This window comes from Macaca mulatta, chromosome 11 (genome assembly GCF_049350105.2).
Source record: "Macaca mulatta isolate MMU2019108-1 chromosome 11, T2T-MMU8v2.0, whole genome shotgun sequence".
Lineage (NCBI taxonomy): Eukaryota > Metazoa > Chordata > Mammalia > Primates > Cercopithecidae > Macaca > Macaca mulatta.
The window spans coordinates 140,353,531-140,366,166 of NC_133416.1; the positions used below are offsets into that span (position 1 = coordinate 140,353,531).

The window sequence follows — 12,636 nt, forward strand, 5'->3', positions numbered from 1 at the left end:
TGACTTTCTATTTCTTTTTTATTTTTTTGAGACTAAGTTTTGCTCTTGTCCCCCAGGCTGGAGTGCAATAGCGTGATCTCAGCTCACTGCAACCTCCGCCTCCCAGGTTCAAGCAATTCCCTTGCCTCATCCTCCCGAGTAGCTGGAATTACAGCTGCCTGCCGCCATGCCTGGCTAATTTTTGTATTTTTAGTAGAGACGGGGTTTTACCATGTTGGCCAGGCTGGTCTTGAACTCCTGACCTCAGGTGATCCGCCCACTTCAGCCTCCCAAAGTCTTGGGATTACAGGTGTGAGCCACCATGCCCGGCCGGCTTTCTATTTCTTGTAACCTAAGGGCTTTAACTGATAAGTTGTTGCCTTGGTAACATGTAGTTGACAAAGTGGGGTATATGATTTAGGTTTGTCTGTTTTTCCTGAGACAAGAATATCCCATTCTTGTTTATATTTGAAGATAGCAACTTTTAGCCCATCATGTGAACTAGTGTTATTGTTTCTGTACACCTAGAATGTTGTAGTCCCTGATGCTGAAATTTTGGAAACACCGAAGAACTATAGCCTTTTAAGAATTTTAAATTTATGAGAAAATCTGAGATGGGACAGAGATGGCTGATTTTGATCATGCTAGATCTTAGATCATAAGAATGCCAGGCCTGAAGCCCTGAAATCTCATCTCAGGTTGGACTGTCAGACTCAGCAATTTTGACATTGCTGTAAAAGTTTCTTACAGCTGTGGGAGTGAGATGGTGGGAATCAAATAGTATATTTGGCTTGGTGAATTAAAGTCAGTTCACCTCAAATGTTTACTAAATCCCTTAATGTAAACATGCATTGAAAAAGTTATCCATAGGCCGGGCGCGGTGGCTCACGCCTGTAATCCCAGCACTTTGGGAGGCCGAGACGGGCGGATCACGAGGTCAGGAGATCGAGACCATCCTGACTAACACGGTGAAACCCCGTCTCTACTAAAAATACAAAAATTAGCCGGGCGTCGTGGCGGGCGCCTGTAGTCCCAGCTACTCGGGAGGCTGAGGCAGGAGAATGGCGGGAACCCGGGAAGGCGGAGCTTGCAGTGAGTGGAGATCGCACCACTGCACTCCAGTCTGGGCGACAGAGCGAGACTCCGTCTCAAAAAAAAAAAAAAAAAGAAAAAGTTATCCATATTCTCCCCTTCCCCCGCGCCAAAAAAAAGTTATCCCTTGATAATTTGAATAGGAATATCTGGGAAGAACCTGAGGACTCGGCCTAGCAAACTCTTCTCATGTACTTTGCACTGCAGGTGCTTCATTTAAGGATATAGACTAGATGTTGGCAATATATAAAATTCAAACTTGAGTGTCCATAAATAACTGTTGTTAGAACATGGCTAAATATATTTGTGTATTATTTGACTGCTTTTGCACAGCAATGGCACAGTTGAGTAGCTGAGGTAAAAAACCTGCCACCTCCTGATATAAATAGAACCCCTTCCCTTTTCTGGGAAAATGTGGAATTTGCCTTGCAGGAGGAAACTTATTCTACCAATTCCCCATGGCTTATTTTTACCAGTTTGGTAACAAGAATCTACACTGAACATGCCCTGGGATGGGATTGCTCATTTAGGGAATAGGTAGAATTCATAGAGCATTGCAGGAATGAGTAATATATCCAAACTTCTCAACATGACAAAACCCAAGGCAACGTGACAAAACCCTGTCTACAAAAGTTTTTTAAAAGCTGGGTACAGTGGTGCACACCTGCAATCCCGGCTCCTCAGGAGGTTGAGGCAGGAGGATTGCTTGAGGTCAGGGGTGCAGTGAGCTGCACTGCACTCCAGTCTGGGCAACAGGGAGACCCTGTCTCAGAAAAAAAGTCGGGGGAGCGGGTAGATACTTGTGAAATCCTTTGAGGGTGTTCAGTGAGGGCAGTTACTTACAGCATATACTTGGTGCGCTGACACCCAGCAGTGATGATGGTTTTGTTTTTTGGTTTTTTTTTTTTTGAGACGGAGTCTCACTTAGTCGCCCAGGCTGGAATGAATGGCACCATCTTGGCTCACTGCAAGCTCCGCCTCCTGGGTTCAAGTGATTCTCCTGCCTCAGCCTCTCGAGTAACTGGGATTACAAGGCTCATGCCACCACACCCGGCTAATTTTTGTATTTTTAGTAGAGATGGGGTTTTACCATGTTGGCCAGGCTGGTCTTGAATTCCTGACTTCAGGTGATCCACCTGTCTTGGCCTCCCAAAGTTCTGGAATTACAGGCGTGAGCCACCACACCTGGCCATGATGATGGTTTTAAAAGTTAGCTGCAGCAGCTAGGGCAAGACCAGATCCAATACTGGCTCATGGCAAGGGGAAGAACAAATGTCAGGAACTTTGCCATAATCTAGAAGAAAGAATGGTAATGCTTTGTGACATGCTGGGATTGAATCCACTATGTGTTCCTAAGACCCTAAGCCTTCTCCCTCCACCAAGACCCAACACAAATGTGTTATTGAAAGTAGTAGCTGCTGGCTGGGCGTGGTGGATCACCCCTGTAATCCCAGCACTTTGGGAGGCCAAGGCGGGTGGGTCATGAGGTCAGGAGATCAAGACCAGCCTGGCTAGCACGGTGAAACCCTGTCTCTACCAAAAATACAAAAAATTAGCCAGGTGTGGTGGTGGGCACTTGTAGTGCCAGCTACTTGGGAGGCTGAGGCAGCAGAATGGTGTGAACCCGGGAGGCGGAGCTTGCAGTGAGCTGAGATCGTGCCACTGCACTCCAGCCTGGGTGACAGAGCGAGACTCCGTCTCAAAAAGAAGAAAGTAGTAGCTGCTCTCCCTAGGCCGGGAATGTGGGTGAGAGCATCTGTTAATCAAATCCATCATCTCTTGGAGGATACTGTTCTTTCAGAAGACTGGTAATGGCCCTTAACAACTAAACTAGGTTGGTTTGATTAGTGTAGTGTGGTAGGGTGGGCATGGTAATGAGGTCTCCAGTTGATTGTTAATTGTGAACTCTAAGAATGGAATTCAACCCATTTAAGGATTTGTCTGTAAAATCGAAGCATCTGATGTAACAGGCAACATGAGTGCCATGGCCCCCAGCCCAACTTGCATACTTGCTTCAAAGAGCCCATGTTCCTTGAATTAGCCATAGGCCATATACTGTTGAAGAAAGAATATAATGTGAACCTATTTCCTGTCATTTTTAGGGTGCTATACTCATAACCCAAGTAGCTTCAGAGGCTGTTGAATACTAGCTCCGACCTCACATATCAGATCATAATACTGTGATCTGATGAGCCAAGTCGGAGTTCTGATCCAAGGAATGTGGACCATTGAATCTTCTCCAGTGGTTGTTTCCCAGGACATCATAGTCCAGTGCTGCTCTGGTAGGCAGTTTGTGCCCATGTAACTCACCACACAAATACAGCAATTCCTTAACGGGTCTGTACTCTCACAAGGCGAAGAGCCCACTCTGCCTCTGATGCCATGACCATGTCACGTGCCTGTTTATAGTTGGTAAATTCATACAGACTGCTACTAGCTTGCAGACCAGACCACATTTTAACAGTGTGTGCGAGATTTCAACTTTAAGACTTGTGGACTGCAAATTCTGCATTAACGGCAGAGCATCAGTGGACAGCATCCATAGCAAAAGGACAAAGTAGGGAAAGTCTACCCGCCAACAGAAGGAAGGGATGCGGAAGCTTGTACTGGGGACTGCGTGCAAAGTGTTTTTTGTGTTTGCAACATGCTCAGTTTTAAGGTCCCAAATCCCATCTGCAAGTTCAGCAACATTCAAACTATCAAATTCACGTAAAAACTAGTTCTGCGCTTGGGATAATTTGGTGCTGGCGTGGGCAAAGCCAGACGGTATCAGGGTAAACACTTCGACTTGCCTGTACAGGACTCCCTCAGGGAAAGCTTCACTGAATAGTGGCTCAGAAAAGCAGAGGAGTGGACAGTTACTAACCATGTTCTGTGGTAATCATTGGCTACCAGAGTATCTTTGCCTTGGTAAGAAATCCACATTTATTTGGTATCAAGGTAGTACTGTCCACAGGGAGGATGGAAACCTCATTTCCCTCTGCTACTGATTCGTTTAGGAGTCATGTGTCTGAGGCCCTGCCAATAACATATAACGAAAGTCTGCTGGTTATTTTCCAGGAATGGTATTCCTTGATTGCATGCAAACTCGCTTTCCCATTTGTTTTACATTGGTGTGTGATGATGTGATTGGTTTGTGATCAAAATAGGAAACATCTCACTAGGAATAGCACTAGAGGTGGCAAAATCCTGGCTTTTTGAAAATAATTGAATTGCGATCCAACCCTGGAACTACTTTCTTCCAAATTTAGTATTAAAAAAAGTCCTTAGTCTTTTTTGGGAGAGAGTCTTGCTGTGTCACCCAGGCTGGAATGCAGTGGTGCGATCATAGCTCCCTGCATCCTCTGCCTCCCAGGCTCGAGCGATTCTCATGCCTCACCCTTCCGAGTAGCTGGGACTACAGGTGTGCGTCACTATACCCAGCTAAGTTTTGTTTTTTCAGTAGAGGTGGGTTTTCACCATGTTGGCCAGGCTGGTCTCGAACTCCTGACCTTAAGTGATCTCCCCACCTCAGCCTCTTAAAGTGCTGGTATTACAGGCGTGAGCCACCACCTGTAATATATAAGAATGCTTTTAAATGCAAGTAAAAGAACCTGTAACTTAAAGTGGTATAAGGACTAGGGACTTGCAAGTATTATTTGAAATACCGAAGGGCATTGTTGAAACCCAGAGGTTCCCCATTGCTGTGAGATAACTGACTGTTGTGGAATGCTGTCCCGTTCTCCTGGGGCCACTGCTTTTACATCACGTAAATGGTGTTTATGAAAATCACGGCCAGGAGCAATGGCTCACGCCTGTAATCCCAACACTTTGAGAGGCTGAGGTGGGCAGATCACAAGGTTGGGAGTTCGAGACCAGCCTGGCCAATATGGTGAAATCCCGTTTCAACTAAAAATACAAAAATTAGCCAGGCATGGTGGCGGGCGCCTGTAATCCCAGCTACTCGGGAGGCTGAGGCAGGAGAATCGCTTGAACCCGGGAGGCGGAGGTTTCAGTGAGCAGAAATCACGCCACTACACTCCACCTTCGGTGACAGAGTGAGACTCCGTCTCAAAAAAAGGAAAAAAATCAAAGACACATGTACTGTGTATATGGCGCAGTCTTAACTGTGGCACGTGTCTATATCTTCACTTGCACGGGCCTCAATGATCAACTTGTGGCAAAAGAATAAGAAAGGGCCTGGCGCGGTGGCTCAAGCCTGTAATCCCAGCACTTTGGGAGGCCGAGGCGGGCGGATCACAAGGTCAGGACATTTGAGACTCCGTCTCAAAAAAAAAAAAAAAAAAAAAAAAAAAGAATAAGAAAGAAGAACTAAAAAAGAATGCTTGCCTATAGTCCCAGCTACTTGGGAGGCTGAGGCAGGAGGATTGCTTCAGCCCGGGAGGTGGAGAACGCAGTCAGCCATGATTGTATTCCAGCCTGGATGACAGGGCAAGACCTCGTCTCTGTAAAAAGTAAAAATAAAGACATAGGCCGGGTGCGGTGGCTCACGCCTGTAATCCCAGCACTTTGGGAGGCCGAGGCGGGCGGATCACAAGGTCAGGACATCGAGACCATCCTGGCTGACACAGTGAAACCCCGTCTCTACTAAAGAATACAAAAAATTAGCCGGGCGTGGTGGCGGCGCCTGTAGTCCCAGCTGCTTGGGAGGCTGAGGCAGGAGAATGGCGTGAACCCGGGAGGTGGAGGTTGCAGTGAGCCGAGATTGTGCCACTGCACTCCAGCCCGGGCGACAGAGCGAGACTCCGTCTCAAAAAAAATAAATAAATAAAATAAATAAATAAATAAAGACATAAACAAACTATATAATAATAGTAAAGAAGACAAATGTCAATGACGCTGAAAAGCCAAAAGCAGCCGAGAGGACAGTCTTGAGTAGAGGGCAGAGGAGTTCCCAAAGAGGAAAGTCCAGTCTGAAATCAGGCTGGAGGCCAAAAGGAACTCTTGACCTGAGACAGTTGAATATATTACTTCTACTGGCAAATAGAAGTGCTTCAAGCAGACATTTATTTAGAAATTCATGCTGGATGTTTATTGATGGAATTTTTAACTCTTTAATAGAAGTCTGAACTAAGTCTGCCATGTATTTTGGGGGTAAGTGTTGGGAGAAGGAAGTGACTTTTGGTTTTGTGAGTGTCTTGAAGATTTAAGGTTTATTGTGAAAAAGTGTAGGGGTAATTTTTTTTTTTTTTTTTTGAGACAGAGGCTCACTCTGTCGCCCATGCTGGAGTGCGGTGGCGTGATCTTGGCCCACTGCAACTTCCGCCTCTGGGGTTCAGGTGATTCTCCTGCTTCAGCCTCCTGAGTAGCTGAGATTACAGGCACGCGCCACCACGCCCGGCTAATTTTTGTATTTTTAGTAGAGACAGGGTTTCACCATTTTGGCCAGGCTGGTCATGAACTCCTGACCTCAGGTGATCCACCCACCTCGGCCTCCCAAAGTGCTGGGATTACTGGCGTGAGCCACCGTACCTGGCCAGAGCAACCTTAATTTTTAAAAACAATTTAGCTGCGCTTTTTTTTTTTTTTTTTTTTTTTTAGAGCATTACAGTAAAAGGAAAATAACAGCTCACTTTGGGGCCCAAGTATGAAATTTAAAATCAGCCCTACTCTGGCTGGGTGCAGTGGCTTATCCCTATAATCCCAACACTTTGGGAGGCAGGAGGATCACTTGAGCTCAAGAATTTGAGACCCGTCTGGACAACAAAGCAAGACCCTAGCTCTAAAAAAAAAAAAAAAAAAAAAATACCCAGGCATGGTGGATTATGGCTGTGGTCCCAGCTACTCTGGAGACTGAGGTCAGAGGATTGCTTGAGCCCAGGAGGTTGAGGCTGCAGTAAGCCATATTTGTGCCACTGCACTCCAGCCTGGGTGACAGAGGAAGACTTTGTCTCAGAAAGGAAGAAAAAAAATTCTGTTTGTATTTGTAATATGTTATCAGATATCATCATGGAGGTTGTAAGGATGGGAATATTGAAAGTCTGATATTTTATCATTGAGTTGCCCTTTTCCAATTTTACATGCTTAGGTTGATTTCTCAATAGCAGCAGTAAACATCAGAAGACAGTAAAAGAATGTCTTCAATGTGCTGAAAGAAAACATCTACTTAGAATAGAAGGGTTATTCACAAACCACGGTGAAATAATGTCATTTTAAACAAAATATTTAATACTAAGAAAGTTGGAAACATAAGTCAAAAAAATAAAAAGTCATGCTTGGCCAAATCTAAACAGACTTAAAAATCATAAGATGTAATTTGGTGGTACAAAAATATGGAAATAAACCCCAGAAAATAATAGTATGTAACAATGGAAGAAGTCTATTTAATAATTTTTAGGAGAGTAGAGATTCTGATTATCCCACATGACAGGGCATTAGACAAGGAGACCCACTTCACCACAGGTAAGGTGCAGTGGTGGTCCCATAACCAAGGGATCTATTGCTCACACCTTATGCTTACCTCACCACCTAGAAGCTGCTGGTGTGACAGCATCGGATGACCTGCTGAAGGTGGGTTGAAGTACCAGCTTAGTGACAGTACTTGACAAGCATAGGGCACCGTCCTCCAAGATGCAGTCCTGGAATCCGACTTTTATCTGGTAGTGATTACTCAATAGGGAGTACACACACGTCCAAGAGCCAAGGAGTGGGAATGGGATCAGCCCCACTTAACATCATTTCCAGTGATCAGTTTGGAGACTGAAGAGCAACAGTCTGAGGAATGACCCCAGGCAGTAATTTGTTTCCACAGAAAAAGAGCACCAGTAAAGGGTAGTTATGTAATAATAAAAGATAGTACAAGTGCAGATTTTTTATTTTATTAATAACTGATTAACAGTTATTATAGATCAGGCGTGGTGGCTCACGCCTGTAATCTCAGCACTTTGGGAGGCCGAGGCAGGCGAAACACGAGGTCAGAAGATCAAGACCATCCTGGCCAACACGGTGAAACCCCGTCTCTGCTAAAAATACAAAAACTAGCCAGGCGAGGTGGCGGGCACCTGTAGTCCCAGCTACTCAGGAGGCTGAGGCAGGAGAATGGCGCGAACCTGGGAGGCAGAGCTTGCAGTGAGCTGAGATCGCGCCACTGCACTCCAGCCTGGGCGACAGCGAGACTCTGTCTCAAAAAAAAAAAAAAAAAAAAAGCAATTATATAAAACAATATACAATACTGTTTGGATTATAACATACAGAAGTGTAATATGTCTGCCAATAACACCACAAAGGAGGAGGGTGGGAGAAAAGTCATGTTGGGGTAAGGAAATGGCTCTGGAGGCAAAGCCACAAGAATAAGCTGAGAGAACCAGAAATAGGAAATAAATAGGCTACTGTAACAAAAGCTGTCAATATATACTTTCTCTTCATTCTTCTCTCAGCTTCTTTAAATAAAATATATAAAGCAATATTTATAACAATGTGTTGTTGCATTTGTAACATGTATATAACAATACCAGCACAAAAGTGGGGGTGGGAGCTAGAGCTATATAGGAATAATGGGTTTATAAAAATCTTATTGGAATTAAGGTAGTATAAATCTGAAGTAGACTCTGATAAGTTAGTGTGTATTTAACACGCCCTAGAATGAACACTAAGGAAATTACTGCAAAAATATTGTAAGGAATAATTAAAGAAATAAAATATTACATTAGAAAATATGCACTTAAGGCAAAGACAAAAGTGAAGGAGAAATAGATGAATAAAAAATATGTGAGACATAAAATACAAAAGGGAAAGCAGCTTATGTAAATCTAACTATATCAATAATAACTTTTTTAAAAGAGGGTCTTGCTCTGTTGCCCAGGCTGGAGTGCAGTTGTATGATCACAGCTCATTGCAGCCTTGAACTCTTGGCTTCAAGCAATTCTCCCACCTCAGCCTCCATAGTAGGTGGGACTACAGGTGCATACCACCATGCCTGGCTATTTTATTTTATTTATAGAGATAGGGTCTCAAGCTCCAGGGCTCAAGCAATCCTCCCATTCTGGCCTCTCAAAGCACCAAGATTATAGGCATGAGCCAGCGCACCTGGCCAGTAATAACATTAAGTGTGAATGGATTAAACTGTCAAAAGACACATTGTCAAAGTGATGATAAAAAAATCCGTGTGTAGGAGACATACGTACATACTCAAAGATACAATTGGATTAGAAGTAAAGGATTGAAAAAGATATAAAATGCAAACAGCAACCATAGTAAATCTCCAGTGGCTTTCTAATATCCAACATAATAAAGTTTAAAATAAAAGTTTTACTAGAGATAGAGAGGTATTTTATAAAGATAAGTCATCAAGAAGATGTAACAATTGTAAATAGACAATTGGGATTACATCAAGGGAGGAAGCTTCCATACTGCTGAGGAAACGACAAAATAAAGAGACAACCCACAAATTGGGAGAAAATATTTGCACACTATCCATTTGACAAGGGGCTAATTACTAGAATATACAAGGAGCTCAAACAACTCTATAGCAAAAACAAAGAAAAATAACAAAAAAATCCCCCAAACTCCAAATCCAATTTTAAAGTAGGCAAAAGATCTGAACAGAGAAGACATGCAAATGTCTAACAGGTATATGAAAAAATGCTCAGTATCACTAATTATCAGAGAAATGCAGATTAAAACTACAATCAGATGTCATCCCTCTTCAGTTAAAATGGCTTGTATCAGAAACACAGGAAAGAACAGACGCTGGTGAGGATATGGAAGAAGGGCAGCCCTTGTACACTGTTGGTGGGAGTGTAAATTAGCACAGCCACTATGGAGAACAGTATGGAGGCTCCTCAGAAAAACTGAAAATAGAACTGTCATATGATCCAGCAACCCCACTACTGGGTAGATATCCAAAAGAGAGGAAATCAGTACATCAAAGGGACACCTGCACTCCCACATTTCCTGCGGCACTATCCACAAGAGCCAAAAAGACGAAGTCAGGCCGGGCGCAGTGTCTCGCCTGTAATTCCAGCACTTTGGAAGGCCAAGGCGGGTGGATCACTTGAGGTCAGGAGTTCAAGACCAGCTTGGCCAGCATGGTGAAACCCTGTCTCTACTAAAAATACAAAAAGTACTGGGTGTAGTGGCGGACACCTGTAGTCCCAGCTACTCAGGAGGCTGAGGCAGGAGAATCACTTGAACCTGGGAGGCGGAGGTTGCAGTGAGTTGAGATTGCATCACGGCAGTCAAGCCTGGGCAACAGAGTGAAGCTCCGTCTCAAAAAAAAAAAAAAAAGAAAACGTAAGAGCGCATCAACAGATGAATAAAGAAAATGTGATATATAAAAATACAGTCAATATGACTATTCAGTCATAAAAAAATAATAAAATCCTATCATTTGCACCAACTGGGATGGAACTGAAAGCCATTATATTAAGTGAAATAAGCCAAGCACAGAAAGACAAATATTGCATGTTGTCACTCATATTTGGAAGCTAAAAAAGTGGACCTCATGAAGATAAGGGTTACCAGAAGCTGGGAAGAGAGGGAGGGATGAAAGGGAAAAATATGAATGTATTTATTATTGCTAAACTGTACACTTAAAAATGGTAATGATGATATATATTTACATTTTATTTATATAATTTTGCCTCAATAAAAAAGGCAAAAAATATATAGCAATTGTAAACATATATGTACCTAATAACAGAGCACCAAAATACATCAAGCAAAATCTGACAGAAATGAAGAGAGAAATGGACAACTCAACAATACTAGTTGGAGACTTAATATCTCACTTTCAGCATAACAACAATTGTGTAAGTTGTGTAGGGGTGTCGTAACAACCACAAACTGGATGGCTTAACACAGATACATTGTCTTACTGTTCTGGAGGCTACATGTTTGAAATCAAGGCATTGACAGGTTTGGTTCCTTCTGAGGGCTCTGAGGGAAGGATCTGTTCCAGGCTCCTCTTGGCTTGTAGATGGCTGTCTTCTCACTATGTCTCATCACATAATCTCCCCTCTATATGTGCATATCTCTGTCCAAACTTCCCCTTTTTATAGGGACATCAGTCATAATGACTCTGAAGTCCTCATTTTAACATTATTACCTCTGTAAAGACACTCCAAATAAGGCGTCACTCTGAGGTATGGAAATTAGGACCCCAACATATCTCTTTGAGTTGGGGAGGGACACTGTTTCACCACTGAGGTGTTTAGGGATGTCGAGAAATTATGCCTCCAACCCATGCTCATACATTTCTTTTTTTTTTTTTTTTTTTTGAGACAGAGTCTCACTCTCACTGAGACTGAAGTGCAGTGGCACCCTGTTGGCTCACTGCAACCTCTGCCTCCCGGGTTCAAGTGATTCTCCTGCCTCAGCCTCCTGAGTAGCTGGGATTACAGGCGCCCATCACCATGCCCAGCTAGTTTTTATATTTTTAGTAGAGACGGGTTTTCACCATGTTGACCAGGCTGGTCTTGAACTCCTGACCTCAGGTGATCCACCTGCCTCGGCCTCCCAAAGTGCTGGGATTATAGATGTGAGCCACTGTGCCCTGCCAATGCTCATACATTTCAAGAAAAACATTTATTTGGATGGGCACGGTGGCTCACGTCTGTAATCCCAGCATTTTGGGAGGCTGAGGCAAGCGGATCACCTGAGGTTGGAAGTTTGAGACCAGGCTGGCCAACATGGTGAAACCCCCATCTCTACTAAAAATACGAAAATTACCCGGGTGTGGTGGCGGGCACCTGTAATCCCAGATACTTGGGAGGCTGAGGCAGGAGAATGGGGTGAACCCGGGAGGCAGAGGTTGCAGTGAGCCGGGATCACACCACTGCACTCCGTGACAGAGTGAAACTCTGTCTAAAAAAAAAAAAAAAAAAAGAAAAAGAAAAACGTTTGTTTATAGAGAAAGCTAACATGGTAAAAATTTGAGGAATTTTGGTAAAGAATATTTACAAATTCATTATCATTGTGTAAATTCTGTATTACTCTTTAAAATTTCATGTTGTATGGAGTCATTTCTAAATTTTAAAAAATTTTAGGAGGATACTAAGGATAACTATAAGCCAATCAATATAAAAACAGATAACAAAATTTTCAATTTTTTAGAATATTGCACATTATCAAAACTGACCAAGCAGAAAAAGCAAGACTGAATAAAATCAACAATAAATAAGAAAATTGGAGTATCAAAAGCTTCCCTCAATGAAATATAGCAAGCCCAGATGAATGTCCAATAAAATGTTCACAAACATTGAGGACTTGATTATCATTAGGTTATGTAAGCGGTATTAGAAATTTTTTAAAATATTGATTACTTCCGCTGGGCGCGGGGGCTCATGCCTGTAATCCCAGCACTTTGGGAGGCCGAGGCAGGTGGATCACGAGGTCAGGAGATTGAGACCATCCTGGCTAACATGGTGAAACCCCGTCTCTACTAAAAATACAAAAAATTAGCTGGGCGAGGTGGTGGGCGCCTGTAGTCACAGCTACTCGAGAGGCTGAGGCAGGGGAATGGCGTGAACCCAGGTGGCGGAGCTTGCAGTGAGCCAAGATCGCCCCATTGCACTCCAGCGTGGGCGACAGAGTGAGCCTCCGTCTCAAAAAAAAACAAAACCAAAA

At 43.4% G+C, this 12,636-nt stretch overlaps 1 protein-coding gene across 1 annotated transcript in view; it reads left to right on the forward strand.

The window, feature by feature from the left end:
* ZNF268 (zinc finger protein 268) overlaps positions 1-12,636 on the forward strand; it is a 277,188-nt gene that overhangs the window by 83,363 nt on the left and 181,189 nt on the right. The window lies entirely within an intron of this gene.